Raw genomic sequence first — 24107 nt, forward strand, 5'->3', positions numbered from 1 at the left:
AAATATCAGCATTTTCTTGCTCCAGTTTCCTGAGTCCCAATTCTCACAGAACCTGAACAGGGCCAGCTGACATGCACACGCAGTGGGTTGTGATACAGGAAAGGAGCCCCGAGATTTGGAAATCTGAATATTTGTAATGGACAGTAAGCATGCCTATTGCTTTTGCTCTAAAGGAAGAAACCAGCTCTTCTCATCCAAGGCTATATATAAGCAAGCATACCTATCCAGTGCTCTGAAGTCACTATATTTTCCAAAGCTGCTCACTATAGAAACGATTTTGAAAAAATACACCAGAACAAAGACAACCAAAGCTTCTGTTCACAAAATGTACAGAAATGCAAGAGACCCATGGAAAATTGTCTCCAAACACACTTCCAAGCTGATTTAAGAGTAAGTTTAACCAAAAAAAAATCACAATAAACAAAATGAAAAAGGTAGAAAATCTAAACTAACAAAAAAAAGAGAAGATACAAATAAGTTAGACTGAGAAAACTAATAAAGCTCCTATGCCAGCTTCAGTCAACTAGTAAGAGCTGCCAGTCGTGAAGGATTCAGAGGCTCAATCTGAACACAAACAGCAATCTGTCACGAGTGCAGGAGAGGGATGCGGAACACACACGCACCAGCATGGGATCTCTGGCAAAATGTGGTCCAAGGGAACATGGTGTGTACCAACATATTAATATATACTTGTACCTATTATGCATACAAATAAAATGTATGTTCTGTGAGGCTATTTTTCAGAAGAGACTAAGAGTGGGATGGAACATTAGTCTTCAAGTTGAGGAAAAATTTTAAGACTTTAAAAGGGATGCAAAGCCATGGATAATTTTAGGAGAGTATGTATACAAAACCTTAACTTCGAAAACACAGATCTGCCTGGGAACATATACACCTATGTGTCTTAAAAGTAATCGCTTCCCACTCCCCCTCTCACAACCGTTCTTCTACTTTATAACATGAAACAAATCATCCAACCCATCCTATCTAATTAATTATAGTGCAAGTGCTAAATAGCTTTTGTTAAAAACCTCACCTCTTCCATCAGCAAAGACGGCATAGTCAGATTTTACATGAAAGCCTGGATGAATGTTATAAACAATGAGAACTGGCTTTGCCAATTACTTTAAGTAAGTTAAATCTGCAGCCCTAAGTTCTGACGAAAATTTATTTAAAGCACAGAAACTTTAATAAAAAATACTGTTTGACAACATTATATTGAACACCACAGTATCTCAGCCTTCCCAATCCTTATCAAGTGCACAGATCAAAAAAGGTACATGTACTATATGTTGGCTAACTGAACACAACAATAAAAAGAACAAAAGGTGCCTCAAGGTAAAAAGTAACAAGTATATTCAATAGTCATTTTGATAATGATTTGACAAGGTCTTTCTGGTTATGTTCTGAGGACCTGAGAAAATGAATGAATAATGATGACATAACAAATTCTTTTCCAAGTCAGGCAGTTTCCAATTCTCAAAATCAAAAGAGGACATGATTTAACCATCAGTCATAAACCAAAATTTCCTTTAAAATGTTATTTGTAACATTATCTTTTTAAAATCAATTTTGTATTGTTCATAACAAAAATTTCTTGAAGAATGATTTATATTTAAACATTTGTAGTATTATAGTCATGAGATATTTTGTTACAAATAAGTTTCAAATAATAATCAATAAAAGACTCCCAAGTATAAAAACATATTATATGAAAAAAAACTATGGAAAATTAAACAATTTTGACTATTTGGAGGAAAAAAAGTGAAATAAAAAGAGTCGAGTTTTTAATATGATGGAGTGTCCACTCACTCTGACTTTTTACAAATACCAGGTTTATTGAAATGGTTCTTTCTGATGCAGCAACATGGACGGGACTGGAGGAGATTATGCTAAGTGAAATAAGTCAAGCAGAGAAAGACAATTATCATATGGTTTCACTCATTTATGGAACATAAGAAACAGGAAGATCTGTAGGAGAAGCAAGGGAAGAATGAAGGGGGGGTAACAGAAGGGGGAATGAACCATGAGAGACTGTGGACTCTGGGAAACAAACTGAGGGCTTCAGAGGGGAGGGGGGTGGGGGGCTGGGATAGGCCGGTGATGGGTAGTAAGGAGGGCACGTATTGCATGGAGCACTGGGTGTTATACGCAAATAATGAATCATGGAACATTGCATCAATAACTGGGGATGTACTTTGTGGTGACTAATATAACAAAATAAAAATTATAAAAAAAATACCAGGTTTATTGAAATATAATCCACATAACATTCATCCTTTTGAATTACACAATTCAGTAATTCTGATTTGCTTATTTATGTATTTATTTACTTGAGAGACAGCAAGGGCGAGCAGGGGGAGAGACAAAGGGCAAAGGAGAGAGACAAGCAGACCCTGCGCTGAGTGCAGAACCCAACTGGGGGTTCGATCTCATGATCTTGAGATTATGATCTGAGCTGAAATCAAGGGCCCACCATTCAACCGAGTCACCCAGATGTCCCTATAATTCAACAATTCTTAATATATTGATAGAGTTCTGCAGCCATCACCACTATCTAAATTCAGAACATTTTCATCACCCCAAAAGATACCCCCATATCCATTAGCAGTCAGTTCCCATATCTCTCCTCCCATTCCCAATATCCATCTCCTGGCAACCACTAATCTCCTTTTTATCTGTATGGATTTGCCTGTGCAGGAACATTTCACATAAATGGAATCATATAAAATGTGGCCTTTTTTGACTGGCTTCTTTCATCTACCATATTCTTTTCAAGGTACCTCCATATTTTAGTATGTATCAGTATTTTATTGCAAAATAACATTTCATTGTATGAATATACCAAATTTTCCATTCAGAAGTTGATGGCTTCTTGGACTGTTCCCACATTTTGGTTATTATGAATAATGTTGCTATAAATATTTGTGTAAAGTTTTTGCGTAGACATATGTTTTCATTCCTACCATATATATAACTCAGGAGTGGGATTGCTAGGTCGTACGGTAACTCTATGTTTAATCATTTGAGGAACTGTCAGAATTTTTTCCAAACAGACCACACCAGTTTACATCCCCACTAAAAATGTGAGTTTTAATTTCTCCACATCCTTACCAACATTTATCTGTCTTTTTTATTTTAGCCATTTCTAGTAGATATGAATTGCCATCTTGCGGTTCTGATTTGCAATTCCCTAATGACTAATGATGTTCAGCATCCTTTCATGCAGATACTGGCCATTTGTATATATTCTTTGAAGAAATGCTTACTCAAACCGTTTGCCTTTTTCTTATTGAGTCATTTGTCTTTTATTGTTGAGTTGTAGGAGTTATTTATATATTCTGGATTCAAAACTCCTTATCAGATATATACTTTGAAAATGTTTTCTCCTCTTCTGTGGGTTATCTTTTCTTGATGGTGTTGTCTGAAGCACAGAAAGTTTTGATCTCGATGAAATCCAATTTATGTATTTTTTTTTCTTTTGCTGCTTGTGTTTTTATTGTCAAATTAACAAATTATTGCCTAATCCAAGGTCAGAAAGATTTATTCCTATGTTTTCTAAAAATGTTACGCTGTCAGCTCTTACATTCAGAGGTATTTGATCCATATTGCAATAATTTTTGTACAGGGTAGGTAAAACAAATCCAAGTTCGTTCTTTTCCATGTGACTTTCCCAGCACCATTAGTTGAAAAGGCTGTTCTTTCTCCCACTGAATAATCTTGGCATCCTTGTTGAAAATCAACTGACAATAAATATAACGGTTTACTTATAAATTCTCAATTCTATTGTACTGACCTAGACTTATGACTGGATGCCAGTATTACACTCTCTTGATTCTTGTAGCTTTGTAGTAAGTTGTTTTTGCTTTTATACTTTACTATGGCTAAAAAATACATAGCAAAAATTTACCATCTTAACTTATTTAAGTGTACAGTTCAGTAGTGTTAAGTATATTCACATGGTTATAAAACAGACTTTCAGAACTTTTGCATCTTGCAAATCTTAAACTCTATACCCATTAAAAAATGACTCCCCTTTACCCCTCCCCTGAGCCTCTGGTAACAATCATTTTACTTTCTTTCTATTTCTCTGAATTTTACTGCATTAGATATTTTACATAAGTGGAATCATAGAGTACTTTCTTGTATGTACATATATGTATGTATAAATGTATGTATGTGTGTATATATACATATATATATGTTTCAAGTGCACAACTTTGTAACTTGTTACAAAGTTGTGCACTCATACAAAAATGTATGAGACATCTGCATACACTATCAAATGATCACCACCACAGGTCCAGTTACCACCCACCACCATACAGCTGACTTCCTTTACCCATTTCACCCACTCCCCAATCCCCTTACACTCTGGTAACCACTACTCTGTTTTCTGTATCTATGAGTTTCTTTTGTTTTGTTTGTTCATTCATTTTCTAACTTTCCATGTATGAGGGAAATAACACAGTATTTGTCTTTCTCCTTCTGACTTATTTTGCTTAGGATAATACATTCAAGGTCCATCCAAGTTGTCTCAAATGGCAAGATTTCATTATTTTTATGGCTAATATTCCATTGTACATACACACATACATACATATATACCACATCTTCTTTTTCCATTCGTCTATTGATGGAGATTTAGCCTGTTTCCATATCTGGGTTATGAACATAGGGATCCATGCATCTTTTTTAGTGTTTTTATATTCTTCAAAAAAAAAAAATACACAGAAGTATAATAGCTAAGTCATACGGTAGTTCTATTCCTAATTTCTTGAGGAACCTCCATAATGTTTTCCATAGCGGGTATGCCAATTTACAATCCCAACAGTGTGTGAGGGTTCCCTTTCTCCCACAACCTATCTGACACTTATTTCTTGTCTTTTTGATAATAGCCATTCTAACAGGTGTGAGGTGATATCTCACTGTGGTTTTGGTTTGCATTTCCCTAAAAATTAGTGATGCTGAGCATCTTCTCATGTGCCTTTTGGCCATCCATATGTCTTTTCTGGGAAAATGTCTATTCAGATCCTCTGTGCACTTTTTAATAAGGTTATTTGGGTTTTGTTGAGTTATAGGAGTTCCATATATATATGGAATATACATACATACATATATATAGAATATATACATACATACATATAGAATATATACATATATATATGTATGTATATATGTATATATAGGATATTAACCCCTTATCGGATATATGGTTTGCAAATATATTCTTGCATTCAGTAGGTTGCCTTTATGTTTTGATGGTGGTTTTCCTTTGCAGAAGCTTTTTAGTTTCACATAGTCCCATTTTTGTTTATTTTTGTTTTTGTTTCCCATCTTGGGAGTCAGGTCCCAAAAGACATCATGAGGACTAATGTCCAGGAGTTTCCTTGTCTATGTTTTCTTCTAGGAATTTCATGGTTTCAGGTCTTACATTCAAGTCTTTAATCCATTTTGAGTTAATTTTTGTGTATGGTATAAGATAGTGGGTATAGTTTCATTATCTTGCATGTGGCTGTCCGGTTTTCCCAGTACTCTTTATTGAAGAGACTATCTTTTCTCCATTGTATGTTTTTGGTTCCTTTTTTGTAGTTTAACTGTCCATATATATGTCAATTTATTTGAGGGCTCTCAATTTCATTCCACCGGTCTGTGTGTCTGTTTTTATACCAATAACATGTTTTGATTATTACAGCTTTGTATTACAGTTTGAAGTCAGGGAGCAAGATACCTCCAACTTTGTTCTTTCTCAGGATCACTTTGGCTCTTTGGAATCTTTTGCAGTTACATACAAATTTTACAATTACTTGTTCTAGTTCTGTGAGGTATGCCATTAGGATTTTGATTGGTATTGAATTGAATCTGTAGATTATTTGAGTAGTATGGACATTTTAACAATAGTAATTCTTTCAATTCCTGAACATGGTATATCTTTTCATTTATTTATATCATCTTCAATTTATTTTATCAGTGTCTTATAGTTTTCAGGGTACAGGTCTTTCACCTTTGTAGTTTAATTCATTTCTGGGTATATTACTCTTTGTAATGCTTGCAATTATAAATGGGATTGTTTTCTTTATCTTTCTGATGTTTTGTTATTAGCATATAGAAATGCCATGGATTTCTGTATATTGTATCCTGCAACTTTACTGAATTCATTTATCAGTTCCAACTGATCAGATTTTGGTGGATTCTTTACGGTTTTCTATATGTAGTAGCATGTCATCTGTGAAAATAGTTCTACTTCTGCCTTTCTGATTTGGATGTCTTTTACTTCTTTTTCTTGTCTAACTGCTGCACCTAGGACTTCTAATACTATGTTGAATTAAAGTGGTCAGTGTGGGCAACCGTGTTTTGTTCCTATTCTTAGAGGAAAAGCTTTCAGCTCCTTACTGTTGAGTATGATGCTAGCTCTGGGATTGTGATATATGACCCTTATTATTTTAGGTTATGTTCCATCCATACCCATTTTGTTAAGTTTTTCTCACATATGAATGCTGAATTTTATCAAATGCTTTTTTTGTGTCTGTTGAGATGTCACATGATTTTTACCATACATTTTGTTTACAGATCACATGGATTTGCAGATTTTTTTTTTTGAAGATTTTATTTATTTATTTGACAGAGAGAGACAGCCAGCGAGAGAGGGAACACAGGCAGGGGGAGTGGGAGAGGAAGAAGCAGGCTCCCAGCGGAGGAGCCCGATGTGGGGCTCGATCCCAGGACTCTGGGATCATACCCTGAGCCGAAGGCAGACGCTTAATGACTGAGTCACCCAGGCGCTCCAGATTTGCAGATGTTGAACCATCCTTGCATCCCTAAAATAAACACCACTTGATCATGGTGTATGATCTTTTTAACATATTACTGGATCAGTTTACTAATACCTTGTTGAGGATTTTTGCTTCTATGTTCATCAAGGATATTGGCCTACAATTTTCTCTTTTTTGTGGTGTCCCTTTCTGGGTTTGGTATCAGGATAATGCTGGCTTCATAAAATGTATTGGAAAAGGTTCCCTCCTCTCCAATTTTTTGGAAGAATTTGAGAAGAATATTAAATCTTCTTTGAATATTTGATAGAATTTGCCAATGAAGCCATCTGATCCTGAAATTTCATTTGTCGAGAGATTTCTGATTACTGTTTTAATCTCCTTACTGGTAAAATCGTAAAATTTATATTTCTTCATATTCAGTCTTGGAAGTTTGTATATTTTGAGGAATTTGTCAATTTGTCCACCTTGTTGGCATGTAATTGTTCATTATGGTCTCTTATGATCCTTTGTATTTCTGTAATATCAGTTGTAACTTCCCTTTCATTTCTTATTTTATTTGAGTCCTCTTTTTTTCTTGGTTAGTCAAGCTTGAGTTTATTGATTTTGTTTATATTTTCAAAGAACCAGTTCTGAATTTCACTGGATTCTTTTTGTATTGTCTTTTTAGTCTCTATTTCATTTATTTCCTCTCTGATCTTTAGTATTTTCTTCTTTCTACCAATGTTGGGCTTTGCTCTTCTTTCTCTAGTTCTCTTAGGTGTAAAGTTAGATTGTTTATTTGAGATTTTTCTTGTTTCTTGGGGTAGGTCTATATTGCTATGAACTTCCTTCTTAGAACCATTTTTATTATGTGTCATAGATTTGAGATTGCTGCATCCCATAAATTTGATATGTCATATTTCTGTTTATGTGTCTCTAGGTACTTTTTTCTCTTTTTGATTTATTTAATGACCCCTGGTTGTTCAGTACCTTACCGTTTAATCTCCAAGTTTTTGTGAGTTTTTTACTCATTTTCTTCTTGTAATTATTTCTAGTTTCATATCATTATGATTGGAAAAAATGTTTGATATGATTTGTTTTCTTGAATTTACTGAGACTTGTTTTGTGATTCAACATATGATCTATCCTTGGAGAATGTTCCATGTGCACTTGAGATGTTTGTGTATGCTGCTGCTTTTGGATGGAATGTTCTGTGTATAGTTATTAAATCCATCTGGTCTAACGTGTCATTTAAGCCTGATGTTTCCATCTTGATCTTTTGCCTGAACGGTCTGTCCATTTATGAAACATTACTATTATTGCACTGTTTTCAGTTTCTCCCTCTAGGTCTGGTAATATTTGCTTTATAGATCTTGGTGCTCCTATGTTGAGGGCATATATAAGTGTTATATCTTCCTATTGTATTGACCCCCTTAAGACTGTGCAATGCCCTTCTCTGTTTATATTACAGTCTTTTAAAGTCTACTCTGTTTGACATAAGTATATGTCAATATACCTACTTATATTACTGTCTTTTAAAGTCTACTCTGTCTGATATGAATATACCTACTCCAGCTTTCATTTCATATCCATTTCCATAGAATATCTTTTTCCATCCCCTCGCTTTCTGTGTGTCCTTACTTCTGGAGTGAGTCTCCTATAGGCAACATCTAGATGACTCGTTTCCTTACTCATTCAGCCACTCCATGTCTTCTGACTGGTAAATTTAGTCCATTTACATTTAAAGTTACTATTGATAAGCATATACTTATTGCCATCTTGTTCATTGTTTTTTGGATGTTTTGTAGTTCTTCTCTGTTCCTTTCTTCTCCTTCTCTCTTCCCTTGTGACTGGATGGCTTTCTTTCAAGTTTTGTTTAGATTCATTTCTCATTTTTGTCTATTTACCCTGTTTTTTTTTTTTTCCTCGTGGTTACTGTGAGGTTCATGTAAGATAGCTTATGTAAACAGCAGCCTGTTTTAAGTTGATAGCAAATTTTATTTTTTTTAAATTTTTATTTAAAATCCAGCTAGTTAACATACAGTGTACTATTAGTTTCAGGTATACAATACAGTGATTCAACACTTCCATACAACAGCAAGTGTACTCCTTAATTCCCATCATCTATTTTACCCATGCTCCCCCTCCCCACTTTCCGTCTGGGAACCAACAGTTTGTTCTCTATAGTTAAGAGTCTGTTTCTTCGTTTGTCTCTCTCTTTTTTTTTCCTTTTGTTTTTTTTAATTATACATATGAGTGAAATCAAATGGTATTTGTCTTTCCTGACTTATTTTGCTTAGTGTAATAGTCTCTAGTTCTATCCGTTCCTATTGTAAATGGCAAGATTTCATTCTTTTTTATCAATTCATCAGCCAATGGATACTTGTGCTATCTCCTATAATTTGGCGAGTGTAGATAATGCTGTTATAGACTTAATTTTAAACACTTCCAAAGTTTAACCTTTTTACTTTCCTCATCCACACATTTCATATTTTTGATGACACATTTTACATCCTTTTATATTTCCATTAACTAATTGTCATTTTAGTTAATTTTACTACTTTTGTCTTTTAACCTTCATGCTTGATTTTTTATTATAGAGTTTTGGTATATACACAGGATATTAACTCCTCGCCATATATATAATTTGCAAATATTTTCTCCCATTCCATTGGCAGCCATTTAACTCCATTGTGTTCTTACATGCATAAAAGTTAAGTTTGATGTAACCCTGTTTGTCTATTTTTGCTTTTGTTGCCTGTGCGTGAGTATCATAGTCAAGAACTCATCGCTAGGTCCAAACTCATGTTTTCTTCTAGGAGTTTTATAGTTTTAGGTCTTATATTTAGATTGTTAATCCATTTTGAGTTAATTTTTTATATGGTATAAAGGCCCAATTCATTTTTCTGCCTTGGATATCCTTTATTCCCAACACCATTTGAAGAGACTGTCTGTCCTTTCCCATTGAGTGATCTTGGCATCCTTGTTGAAGATCATTAGACCAAATATGCAAGGGTCAATCTTTGCACTGTGTACTCCAATCATTGATCTATTTGCCTGTCTTTATGTCAGTATCACTCTTATGATTATTATAGCCTTACACTATATTGTGGAATCAGGAAGTGTGGGTCCTCCATTTTTTTCCAAAGTTGTTTGGGCTATCCACAGTACCTTGAGAATCCATATGAATTTTAGGATTTTTTTTTCTATTTCTGCAAAATATGCCATTGGGATTTTGATACAAACTGTATTGAATCTACAGATCACTTTGGGTGGTATGGACATCTTAACAATATTGTCTTCCAATCCATGAACATGGGAAGTCTTCTCACTTATTTGTGTCTTCTTTAATTTCTTTTAGCAATGCTTTGTAGTAAGTTTTGCAATCAAAAAGTACAAGTCCTCCAAGTTATTTCTGTGCTCTAGATTTTTTTGGTATTTCTACATGAATTTCAAGATTGACCACCCCCCCACCCCCATCCCTGCTGAAAGGCAGACCAATTGGGATTTTGACATTGAGTGACTACTGACTCATTTTGGAGAGTATGCCACTTTAACGTTAAGTGTTCCAATCCCCATGGGATGACCATGGGATAACTTTCCAACTGATTTATTTGAAAAACGTTTTATAGTTTTCAACATCAATATAGTAATCTTACTTTAAGTTTATTCTTAAGTATCTTAGTATTTCTGCTGCTACTGTAAATGAAATGAATTTCATTTTCATATTATTCATTACTGATATATAGAAATATAATTGATCTTAGTACAGTCAACTTTTATTATGCAGCCTTGCTGAACTTTTTTTTTGAGATTTTTAAGGTTTTTTTTTTTTTTGGAGATTCCTTAAGATTTTTTATATACAAGATCAAGTCTTCTGCAGAGTTAATTTTACTTATTCCTTTCTAATCTTGATACTTTTTTCCCTTGCCTAATTACTCTAGTTAAAATCTTCAATAAGGTACACAGAAGTGACAAGAGGCACCAACTTACATTCCTACCAACAATGCAAAAGAGTTCCCTTTTCTACAAATCTTCACCAGCACTTGTTACCTCTTGTCTTTGTGATAATAGCCATTTTAACAGCTGTGAGGTAATATCTCTGTGGTTTTGATCTGCATTTCCTGATGGTAAGTGATGGCGAGCATCTTTTCATGTACCTATTGAACATTTGTACAGATCTTCCTTGGAAAATTTAAGTTCCTTTCCCAATTTTAATTTTTTTCTTGTTATTGTAGGAGTTCCTTATATTTTTTGGATATTACTCTCTTATCAGATATATGATATACAAATATTTCCTCTCATTTCATAGGCCATCTTTTCATTTTGTTGGTGGTTGCCTTTGCTGTGCAACCTTTTTAGTCTCATGTAGTCCCACTTACCTATTTTTGCTTCTGTTGCTTTTGCTTTGGTGTCAGATTAAAAAAATCATTTCCAAAATCAATGCCAAGGAGTTTTTTCCAATGTTTTCTTCCAGGATTTTATGGTTTTAGACCTTACATATAAGCCTTTAATCCACTCTGAGTTAATTTTGTGAATGGTGTAAGATAGGGGTCCAGTTTCATTCTTTGGCATATGGATAACTAGTTTTCCCAATACCATTTATTGCAGAGATAATCATTACCCCATAAAGTATTCTTGGCTCCCCTGTCAAATATTAGTTGATTGTGGGGCACCTGGGTGGCTCAGTAATTAAATGTCCAATTCTTGATTTCAGTTCGTCATGATCTCAGCTCAAGTCATGATCTCAGGGTTGCAAGACTGAACCCCATGCTCAGTGTAGAGTGTGTGTGTGTGTGTGTGTGTGTGTGTGTGTGTGTATCGATTGTATATATGTGAGTTCATTTCTGGGCTATCAATTCTGTTCCATTGGTTTATGTGTCTATTTTTATGCCAGTGCCATGCAGTTTTAATTACTATAACTTTGTGGTATAGTTTGAAATCCAGAAATGTGATATATCTGGCTTTGTTCTTCTTCCTCAAAATTGCTTTGGTTCCTTGGGGTTTTCTGTGGTTCCATACAGATTTTAGGGTTGTTTTTCCTTTTGTGTAAAAACTGCCATTGAAATTTGAATAGGGATTGCATTGGACCTATAGATGACTTTGGGTACTATGGACATATTAACAATATTAATTATTCCAGTCATGAATATGGGACATCTTTCCATGTCAATTTCCATTCATTTTCTTTCATCAATGTCTTCTAGTTTTCAGTGTACAGATCTTTCACCTCCTTTTATTCCTAAGTATTTCATTGTTTTTGATAACATTGTGACTGGGATTGTTTTATTTCTTTTTCAGATACTCTGTAATCAGTGTATACAAACCCAAATGATTTTTTGCATACTAACTTTTTATCTTCAATCTTTACTGAGTTCTTTTATTAGTTCTAAAATTTTTGTGTATTTTAAGAATGTCATTTGCAAACAGATGATTTTACTCCTTTCCCATTTGGATTCTTTTAATTTCTTTTCCTTGTTTGATTGCTATGGCTAGGATTTGCACTACTAAGTCGAATAGGCATAGGAAAATGGAAACACTTGCCTCATTCTTAAAGGAAAAATTTTCATCATTTCACCACGGAGTATGATGTTAGCAGTGGCATGGCCTTTGTTGAGGTATATATATTTCCATCCCATACATATTAAGTTTTTTTCATGAAAGGATATTAAGTTTTGTTAAATGCTTTTTCTGCATCTATTAAGATGATTATGTAATTTTTATCTTTCATTCTATGAATACAATGTATCACACTTATTGATCTGTGTATGATGAAACATCCTTGCCTCCTAGGAACAAATCCCACTTGGTCACAGTGTATGTTCCTTTTAATGTACTCTTAAATGTGATTTGCTAGTATTTCAAGAATGTTTGCATGTCTTCATCAGAGGCCTGTAATTTTCTTTTCTTATACTGACCTTATCTGGCTTTTTTATCGAGGTAATGCTGTTCTTGTAAATGAGCTTGGAAGTGTTCCCTCCTCCTATTGAATTTTTTGGAAGAGTCTGACAAGGACTGGCATTAATCCTTCTTTATATGTTTGTATTCACTAGTGAAACCATCTGGTGCTGGGCTTATCTTTGTTAGGAGGTTTTTGATACTGAATCAATCTCCGTACTCATTACTGGTCTGTTCAGGTTTTTTATTTCCTTGGAGGACTATATGTTTCTAGAAATTTATCCATTTATTCCAGGTTGTCCAATAAGTTGCAGTATAATTGTTAATAGTTTCTCATAATACTTTTTATTTCTGTGGTGTTCTGTAAGGTCTCCTCTTTCATTTATAATTTTATTTATTTAGGAGTCTTCTCTTTTACTCTTGGTTAGTCTACCTAAAAGTTTGTCAATGTCAGTATCGTTTCAAAGACCCAGCTCAGTTTTGTTCATCTTTTCTACTGCTTTCCTATTTTCTATTCCATTTATTTCTGCTTTTATCTTTATTATTTCCTCTCTTTTGCAAACATTGGGCTTAGTTTCTTCTTCTTTTAGTTCCTTGAGGTATAAGGTTAGGTTGCTTGAGATTTTTTTTTCTTGACATATGTGCTTATAGCTATAGTTTCCTGTTAGAACTGTTTATGTTGCATCTCATAAGTTTTAGTATATTGTGTTTCCATTTTTAATTGTCTCAAGATACTTTTTCATTTCTTTTGATTTCTTCTTTGATCCACTGGTTGTTAATTTCTATATATTTGTGAATTTTCTACCTTCCCTCCTGTTATTGATTTCTATTTTTATTTTCTGACCTTTGTGGTCAGAAAAGGTACTTGATATAATTATCATCTTCTATTACTGAGACTTGTTTTGCAGCCTAACATGATTTATCCTAGATAATGCACCATGTGTGCTTTAAAATAATATGTATTCTACTGCTGTTGGATGGAATGTACGTCAGAATGTATATGTCTCCTAGGTCCATCAGGCCTATACTATTGTTCAAATCCACTGTTTCCTTATTGATTCTCTAAGTGATCTAACCATTGGTGATAGTGGGTATTAAAGGCCCCAATTATTACTGTACTGCTGTTTATTGCTCCTTTTAGTTCTGTATTTGCTTTACATATTTTTGTGCTCTGATTTTCAGTGTATTATCTACCTTCCACTTGTCAGTTGTTTATCCATTTATTACAGGGCTATATTATTATTATTAAAGATTTTATTTATTTGTCAGACAGAGAGAGAGAGAGAGCGAGCACGAGCAGGGGGAGCAGCAGGCAGAGGGAGAAGCAGACTCCCCACTGAGCAGGGAGCCCACTGCAGGTCTCAATCCCAGAACCCTGGGATCATGACCTGAGCCAGAGGCAGAAGCTTAATTGAGTGAGCCACCCAGGTGCCCCTACAGGGCTATATTATTAAGTTCCTACACTTAGAATTGTTGTATCCTCTTGGTGCATTGATCCTTTCATCATTTTAAAATGTCTTTGTCTCTAGTAATTCTGGTCTTAAAGTATATTTTGTTGATATTAACATAGAAATTTCAGTTCTCTTTCAATTCCTGTTTACATGGTACTACTTTTTTTCATTCTTAACTTTCAACATATTTGTCTCTGAAACAAAAATGTGCCTCTTCTAGACAGCACATAGTTGAATATTTTTAATCCATTTTTCTAATATTTTAAGTCCAATGTCTGGCTTTCCTTGAGGACAGTTTCTATCAACTGCTTTCTTTTACTGTGTATGACCTATACTTTCCTATTTCTTTGCAAGTCTCATAATTATTTGTTGAAAACTAAAGATTTTAAATAATGTGGCAAATCTGTAAATCAGATCCCTTCCCTTCCCCACCTGTTTGTTGTTACTGTATTGTTTGTTTAGTGGCTTTTCTGAACTAATTCTTTGTTGAATATGACCCCTGAAGTCTCAGTTAGCTCGGTAGCCAGCTTATTACTGGATAGAGATTTCCTTAAATGCCTTGAATGAGTAAGTATCCCAGCCTTTGTCATCGGGTTCTGCGTGCATGTCAAAAAATACCTTCAATGTTCCAGGAGACGGTTTTTAAGACTGTCATAGTCTTCACTTTCTGTTTACGCAGAATCTCAAGGGTTGTCAGAGGTAAGAGCTTAGAACCTTCTCAGGTTTTTCCTAGGCAGGTGGACATAGATTCCCAAGAATATGTCTGAGTTCACCAGTATGCCGTATTTCCCAGCTTTTCCTTTTAAGTTTTTTGGTTTGCCCAACTGCTATTAGCACCAGATGCAGCAGTAATATTGAAAAACTGTCAAATGCTCTGGGGAAAAGACTGTTTTTACGAATGAGCACAGAGTCAGATCAAAGAAAAACAAGCTCTGCAAGCGAGGATTTTCCAGGGGGCTGCCAGACAAGTCAAATAATGACAGTTCCCTGGGAATGGGGCTTTTGAGGGAGCTCCTAACTGCCCATTCCAGTGAATGCTAAGCTTCTGGTTTGCACAGCTACTATGACTGTGAGAGACTATTGGTTTTCAAGATTACTGTGGAGCTGAGGAGAGGGGAATGATAACAGAGCAAATGAAAAAGCCACAAAACCTTATTGTTCTTATGAATATTCAGCTGTTTTTTTTCTTCAATAAACACTCTTCAGACTCTTCAGATTGTTGCAAGCCTTTTGTTAATCTCCAGAGTTCTGAAAACATTGATTTTGATCATTTTTTGCAAGTGTTCTCATTGTTCTTTGGAGGAACAGATTTTCAGAAGTACTTACTCCCCCTTGGAAGTACTACTCCCTCAGTATAACTTTTAGACTCTAACGAAAGAGTATTTTTAATGTCAATAATGTCCACATCAAAAATTAAGTTTTAATTACTTAAACTTTTAATGAAAAAATTTAGAGGACACCTTTAAACTGGAAGAAGGATACTATTTTTTGTTCAAAATTCTTTTGAAAGATTCATGAGCAATATGTTTGAAGTTCACTAAGTCAAAACTTATTGAGGACACCATGAATTCCTATTGTATGGTATAAATAAAACTTTCATCATTTAAATTAACAATTGTTATTTTTTTTTTTTTAAAGATTTTATTTATTTATTTGACAGAGACAGCCAGCGAGAGAGGGAACACAAGCAGGGTGAGTGGGAGAGGAAGAAGCAGGCTCCTAGCAAAGGAGCCTGATGTGGGGCTCAATCCCAGAATGCCGGGATCACGCCCTGAGCTGAAAGCAGATGCTTAATGACCGCGCCACCCAGGCGCCCCGAACAATTGTTATGTTTTATAACATTTAAAAACAATGGTAAAGTCCCTGGCATTATTTTGGTTTATAAAATCACACTTCATTTTAAATTCAGACTTATTTTATTTATTTGCTTATTTAGCATTGCTTTTTGTATATTTTCACAGCCTACATTAGTATAAAGATACCATTTTGACTCATACGGATTTTGAAATAAAAATTAGGAAAATAGCAATCAGGGAGAAAATGGATATGTAAATTTGAACCAACAAAAACAATTCATACACTCTGGGTCCTCCACAGTAAGGAAGAATTAGTACAATGACCCAATACCTGGTGTCTCAATTTGTCTGACTAATGCAGGAAAATAACCAAGATACATGGCCTTCTATTAGTCAAAGATGTCCAACAACTTACTGAATATTTGATTAGTTGAGGCTATTTATATCTGCTATTTATTGTCCTCCTCTGACTCACCGGTAATTCTAGGCAAGGCGCAGGAGGAAAGGCAAAGGGTCTCCGTAGTCCATTTGTGCTTTACTAACATAAATGTTTAAACACTCTCTGAGTTTTTATACCATTTTTATCATGGAGTAAAAGTAAAATGAAATGAAATCTGTGTCACTGAGAAACATTCCTTCATAAAATACCCGGATTTTTCCTTCTTGTTATACCAAACTGTATCAATTATTTTGAAATACCATTATTCAAATACTGTCCACTGAACAAAGCTAACTGTAATCACTGATTTTGTATCTCAACCATTCATAGCTACCACAGAGAAACTCACACACTGCCATGGTTCTATTTTCTTCCCAAATTGATTCATAACTTTGGAAAAAAGTAGGCTTGCTCTGAAACAAATGCTGGCCAGTTACATGCCAAGGCCCTAATTTTGTAGTACCTTTTTATATTCTGAAATGAATAAAGCATGGAGATATGAAAAAGACTCCTGATGCATTGAGAGTCACAGAAATCGTTTCTTGAAATCAATGCAACATTTCCAATCAAATCTGAGCTGTTCAATGAATATGAATCTCTAGATCATTAACTAAAATCAAGAGGCATCTTTAATCACATATAAAATTTAACATACAGAATGGAAAATCCACAGAGAGTAAGAATTTTATTTGAAACCCCAAAATCCCAGGCAGGCCCAAATTTTTAATATTTGGCCAATTAAGGCACCCTCCTTAATGAGAGAAAATATTAAGCAAAAAGATGAAAAACCCAACCCAACACTGGACGTTCATATCCCCAGAAAAATTTAAGGCTTTTCTCCAAAATGATTATATTGCCATTTTCAAATATGTTCTCTTATAATACAAAAGAAAGAGCTGTTTTCTCCATTTGTTTTCTTTTAAAGATACATTAAATGCCTTTTAGAGAGAAATTCTTTGATGAATTTATCATTTCTGAAAAACTGAATTCAGATTTTTTTTTTTAAAGATTTTATTTATTTATGTGACAGAGAGAGACAGCCAGCGAGAGAGGGAACACAAGCAGGGGGAGTGGCAGAGGAAGAAGCAGGCTCCCAGCGGAGGAGCCCGATGTGGGGCTCGATCCCAGAATGCCAGGATCACGCCCTGAGCCAAAGGCAGACGCTTAACCGCTGTGCCACCCAGGCGCCCCTGAATTCACATATGTTTTTAACATGTTCTCATTCAGAATGTTAAGTAAAAGGATCATCCTCAACCTTACTCTACTATGTTTGGGAGAGAGTAGAAGGTTTCATGGACTAAGGGCAGCGGGTATAGAAAAGTTCTGTAAGTTTGTGAAAAGAACCAGATAGCAAGTACTTTAGGCTTTACAGGTCATGAGGTCCCTGTTACAACTACTCGACACTTAATCATTTTAGTGTGAAGATGTATAGAAATGGGTGTGACTGTGTTCCATAAACCTTCACTTACAAAAACAGGCCATCAGCTGGATTTTACCTGTGGGTCATGCTTTGCTGACACCTGATTTTTTTTTTTATAAGATTTTATTTTTAAGTCATCTCTACACCCAATGTGGGCCTCAAAATCACAACCCCAAGATCAAGAGTTGCATGCTCCACCAATGAGCCAGCCAGGCACCCAGCTGACCCCTGAACTAAAAGAAAAGTGGAAGAAAGTGGTATTTGTATTGAGGACAACATCATGAGTGAGCATACAAACAGATTAGGCACCCTGATGTATTCTGTGCCTTACTGTTAAAATTATGGTATTTTTCCCACTCAGTTGATAATCTGCTCCCAGCTTTAGTGGTAACTATGAGAGCAAAGGGGCAAAGTTGAGATGAAGAGATTCCTTCTTTAGAGTCACCTAGAAACCATACAAGCTACTGTCCAAAATTCAGCACAAGAGTGACCAAGTCTTTGCTTTGAGTATGCCTTCCCTGACAACTGGAAGAATGAAACCTTCTTCAAAGCTCCAGCCAAGACCTAACCTAAACTCAGTCCTAAGAGGCAGCTGCTAGCAAGGACAGCTCTCTCAAGTATTCACCAGGAAAACAGACCACAGCATATAATCTGACCTACAGGTTGCAGAATTAGGCAAAATAATCCTAAAATTTTTATTTTTAATAATGTAGAGTCTGGAACCATTGCGGAAAAGCATGCTTTCAGAGAAACTAAAAGCTTTCATGATCCATTGCTAAAATCTGGCCTCATAAATCTTAGGATTTTAAAACACAGCAGGCATACCCTCCCACATGACAATTCCACTTCCTTCAACATGTTACAATAAATGGGGGGACAAAAGCATACTACAGATTTGGTAATTACTTCAGTTCTGTAGATCTGCTTTTGTTTTGTTGTCTTCTCTATCAAATAAGTTTAAGTGTATTATGCTGCCCTCAGGTGTCTATTTTTTTATATGCATGATTAGCAGGCAAAGCAGGATCATTCGTAAATTTCCAAACCAAGAAGCTATGGCTGTGATATTCAAAGTATTCTTTCATAAACCCCAATCACAGAGCTAATGTAAGTATTACAAGTTCAACTTTTAGGGATATCTGAAATATTACTTGGACTTTTCCTGCCACTGGAACTAGACGTGGTATAAAGAAAAAAATACAGCAACTGATAATAATATTGTAACACGGTGGTTTTCAAAGTATGACTCAGGGATCCTGTTCAGGGTGTCCATGAGGTCAAACCTAGTGTTACAATAACACTCAGAACATTTTTTTCACTCTCTCTCACAAGTTACAGTGGAGTTTTCTAGAAGCTACATTACTTGTGACATACTGCAACTAACTAAATACAGAAGCAGAGAATTTAGCTGTCTTCTATTAAGCCAAATATGAAAGAGTCTTGCAAAAAAAATTTCAATGCTATACTTTTCAGATTCTTTTTGTTTTTCGAAGTATAATTATTACTCATAAAAAAGAATGTTATTCCTATATGATTTCACTTATATGTGAAATCTGAAAAACAAACAAATGAACTAATAGGTGATGGGGATTAAAGAGTGCACTTGTGATAAGCACCAGGTGTTCTTTGTAAGTGCTGAATCACTAAATTGTACACCTGAAACTGATATTATTCTGTATGTTAATTAACTGGAATTTAAATTAAAAACTTAAAAAAATATGTGTGTGTAAAGTTAAAAAAATAAAAAAAAGAAGAGCAGAAACAGACCCATAAATACGGAGGAACAAACTAACTGCTGCCAGAGGGGAGGGGGTTGGCCAAAACAGGTGAAGGGGAGAGGGACAAACAGGCTTTCAGTTATGGAATGAATAAGTCACAGGATAAAAAGTACAGTACAGGGAAAATAGTCAATAGTATTGTAATAGCATTGTATGGTGACAGATGACAGCTATAGTTTTGGTCAGCATAGCATAACATACAGACTTGTCAAATCACTATGCTGTACACCTGAAACTAACATAACATTGTGTGTCAATTATACTTCAATTTTTATAAAAGGTACAATCTTCTAGTTATAAAATAAATACTGCATGAGGATATAATGTACATGTTGGTGACTACAGTACTGAATGTTTGAAACTGAAGAGTAGCTTAAATTTCTCATTGCAAGACAAAAAATTATAACTATGTATGGTGACAGATGTTAACCGGACTTACTGTGGTGATCATTTTCTACTACATATGAATAATGAATCATTACGTTGTACACCTAAAATAAACTAAAAAATAAAATTCACTCATTTTAAAAGAAAAAAGTACATAATTAATTTAATGGGTTTATTAATGCTATTTTAAAATAATTTAATAAATATTTTAAAATCTTATCCATTTTAGTTTCTAACATGGTATTAATGGATACACACAAAAGCTCGTTGGGGTCCTCAAAAAAATGTAAGAGTATAAACGGAATGTGATACTATGAAGTTTGAGAAGTACTGTCCAAGCACATTCTACCACAACTTCACAGAAAGTGTTTCCTCTGAAATTTGAGAACATAAAGGAAAAGACACTGACCTCATTATCAAATTACAAAGATTAAACTCTACTTTTAACTTGTCATAGAATGACAGACATTCACTTAATGGGATTAGAGGTAAGAGGTTTCAGTCACCTTCCTCACCCTCACTTATTCCCTCCCCAAACCATTCTCAGGAAGAAAGAGCAAAATAGACAATATGGAGTTTCATCTACTTTCCTTTATCGTGTTCTATTAATGACCTGGGCAAACGTGAAAAACTCATAATAGTAAGAAGGAAAAAGAATGCAGCGACTGAATAATGTATAAATTAGATAACCTGAGGTCCCTAAATGAGCCCCAATTGATTGACCCAACTTATACCTGCATTGTATTTTCCATGTATGAACCCATTCTAAAAAAAAGCAGAACTACAAAAAAAAAAAAAAGAAAAGTGAAAAAAGAAATAGAAGGGGTGGGAGATGGCTAGGGAGGAAGAAATGGGGGAAAAGAAAAAAAGGAAAGGAGGCTTTCATTTTGAGGAGTCACAGAAGCAGAGAAAATGCACCAGTAGACAATTAACTGTGACATGCTTAAGTAAGCATTCCTATTAAAATTCACGTAGTTGTCAATGTGACAGTATCTTAAAGGTCATTTTTAAATTGAAAAATCTGAGGGGCAAATTTTTAAAATTGAAAAATCTCAGGTCATGATCCTGGGGTCCTGGGATGGAGCCCTGAGTCAGGCTCTCTGCTCAGCAGGGAGTCTGCTTCTCTCTCCCCCACTGTCCCTCCTCCCAACTTGTGCTCTCTCTCTCTCTCAAATAAATAGATAAAATCTTTTAAAAAAAAATCTGAAATCAAGACATTTTTCTATAAAGAACATTTCAACAGCTGATGGTTAAGGTTCTCAGGCGATCCCCCAAATACTCCTTCTGGCAAGAGAAACAGTAAAACTGAACCCAACGCCCCACTAGAAACCCGCGGCAACTCTGGTCCAGACCCGGTGCTTCTGTGAACTCTCAGTATCACTGAGCAGCTCCGGGGATGAGAGCCTGCTGGAAGTCACCATGGCCGGGAAGCTCCCAAAGAGGTGAAAGGAAAGGGTACCAAGGACATGGAAAAGAGGACTCCAAGGGAAGAAGGCTGTGCTGGTTGAGTGGAAATTAAGAACAAGGCTAGAATCTACAGTAAGGTAAAACTCAGATAGGAAACGAAATGAATGCCAGGGATGGCTTTCCTGGCAGAGAGCATCGAGGATGTGGGGCAGCACAGACAGGAAGAAGAACCCAGAGAGAAGACAGGTATATGGTTGGAGAGCAGCAGGCAAAACGCACTTAAGGCAGCTGCCAGTTACAATAATGATAATCACAGAAACAGAGACTTCCTAAGGATGTTAACCCTACCTATCAACCTTACAGCGGTTTGTGGTGCTTTTGAGAGTAGAAAGGTAAAACAGCACACTATGAAAAGTAAAAGCATTAAACAATTCTTATAATAGTCATTTTCTACTTCTGATAATAAACCAAATATTTTACCTGCCAATTTAAAATTCTATGATCCTACAGAGCCAATCTGGGAATTAAAAACACAATTACCAATGCAGTTTAAAATAATGAACTACTATGACCTATGTTAAACTGAACTACACATATATTTTTAACATTATTCTATTACAAAATCTATACCTGATTCCTTGACTTCTTTCTGCTCCCCTACCAGTATGGTATACTAACTGTGGTTTTATCCCTTAGTCAACCTATAACCCAACACCAAACAAAAACAAAAACAAACAAAAAACAGTAAGGTCCTGCCTCATACATTAAACTCAGACCACTGAGGATGATATTCAACACACCCAGAGTATCCCAAAGATATCTACAGGATTCCTAGCCTGAGTCAGAAAGAGCCACCACTCCAGAAGAACCACATTCCCAACTTCCTTACGCCTGTTGAAGGAGTAGGCTAGCTTCTGCCATTACTGAAAAACAGAGACACCTTGCGTAAAATTGCTACTAAAAATCCCAAGCCACAGTGTTAAAGGGTAGATTCTGCAACAATACCTTGATTAAAAATAACGTCCTGGCTACTGCCTCTGACCATGGCCTGACCCTGGGCAGCCACTGTCTTATAGATCTCTTTAGACTTTTAGTTGTGAAAATGACCAACTGATTCTATATTTATCTATCCCGCTCTTCATTACAACTCAGTCTATTATCTAAAACTTCCTTCCACCTCAGGGTCCAGCCCTGGTAAGAAGTTTCTGCCTACTGTCCTGCCCCTAACACCTGTCTTCAGCCCCAGTGATAATCTTGGCAGATAGCTGAATCTCAACTATGGTCCAAGTACCCAAGAGCTAGGTATAGTCAACAAAGCACATTTGAAGATTAGTCCAGAAAAGAAATAGGTTTGAATTTATTCTAACATGACAAAATCTTCTATTCATAGTATTTCCAATAAAACACAAGGCTTTAAAGAAAAAGATTTTCAGATTTTCAGCTCTTTCCATGTTGATAGTTCAAATAACATCAATACAACTTAGTCCTAGTATGGTAAAAGAAAATTAAACTCTAGAGTTTGTTTTAATAGAAATGTATCTGTATATGCAAAAGTTTAATTTACATACATATTTCATAGATGAAGAGGCATTTTAAAAATAAGAGATTACTTAGCAAATTAGCCATGTGACCACAATTATAAAATATTTTATCTAAGAGAATTCAAAGAAAAGCAAGTCAACATTATTGTTAAAATAATGATACATCATTCATATTTTTAAAAAATAGGTACAAAAGGGAATCAGCATTTTTAGCTTCAATGAAATTAAAACATTTGAATGAGCTTCTCCCAGAAATATTACTTTGTATTATTTTTTCCCTAGCCTGATTAGTGAAATTCAATAATCCAAGGTATAATTAAAATAGCTCCCCACTACTTTTCCACCATAGCACCTCAGTTACCTGCTACATTCTTCAGTTAAAAGGACTAATGGAAGGCTGCTTAGCCAACACTACCAGAAATGAGATTTGACTTCCATGAATGTCTCATTCATTTCTGATCCTTACCCAAATGGCACAGAACTTGGAGAGAGTAGACATACTATAAGTGTTGAATGACAGAATAAATTGTAAAAAGAAAGATAGAAAGGCATTCCAACATATAACACTATATTAGATTTATTATATTAGTATACGTTCTATCATTTTATTAGTAAGAAAAGTTAGCAGAATGAACAAAGGCCCATACCAGTACATTTTCAATGTATCATTTCTTAGAGTAAATAAAACCCTCACGAAGGATTCACAAAGGAAAGCCAAAAGAAGCTAATTCCCAAGTTATGCCTCCCCCACTGAAAGCAAGATGACAAGTTTATCTCAGTATTTCTTAGAAAGGTCATGCTGTTGTATGGCTATCATGGCACAATGGTAAGGAAGAAAAGGAAAATGGTCTGTTAGTTCACTTCCCAAGAGGATTATTCTAGCATTGGACTAAGTAATGAGAGGTGATGGCCTAGGCAGTACAGCCTAGGGAGGAGGTGAAAAGGGGCAGACATTAGAAATAATTCCCTTTATATTTTGAATGATTCACCTCCAAAGAGGCCATGCTAATAAGTCAAACAGACGCTGTAACAGTAAATCAGGCAATCATGATGCAAGAGAAGCTACGTTCAGAATTATGGATAAAAACTTACCACCTAGGAGGAAAATTTATTTTTAAAATGAATCCAGAGTTGGAAGATAAGAAAACACATTTTCATATGGTTAGCTCTTATGATAACTACTATATATTCAACAGACTTTTAACAGCATGCATTGTAAATAAGGATTAAAAAAACCTCTA

The 24107-nt window shown here is 35.1% G+C and overlaps 1 protein-coding gene across 2 annotated transcripts in view; it reads right to left on the reverse strand.

Moving 5' to 3' along the window:
• Positions 1-24107, reverse strand: part of PSD3 (pleckstrin and Sec7 domain containing 3) — a 456859-nt gene that overhangs the window by 316775 nt on the left and 115977 nt on the right. The gene's annotated exons all lie outside the window — the stretch shown is intronic.

This window comes from Ursus maritimus, unplaced genomic scaffold, assembly GCF_017311325.1.
Source record: "Ursus maritimus isolate PB19 unplaced genomic scaffold, ASM1731132v1 scaffold_28, whole genome shotgun sequence".
Taxonomy (NCBI): domain Eukaryota; kingdom Metazoa; phylum Chordata; class Mammalia; order Carnivora; family Ursidae; genus Ursus; species Ursus maritimus.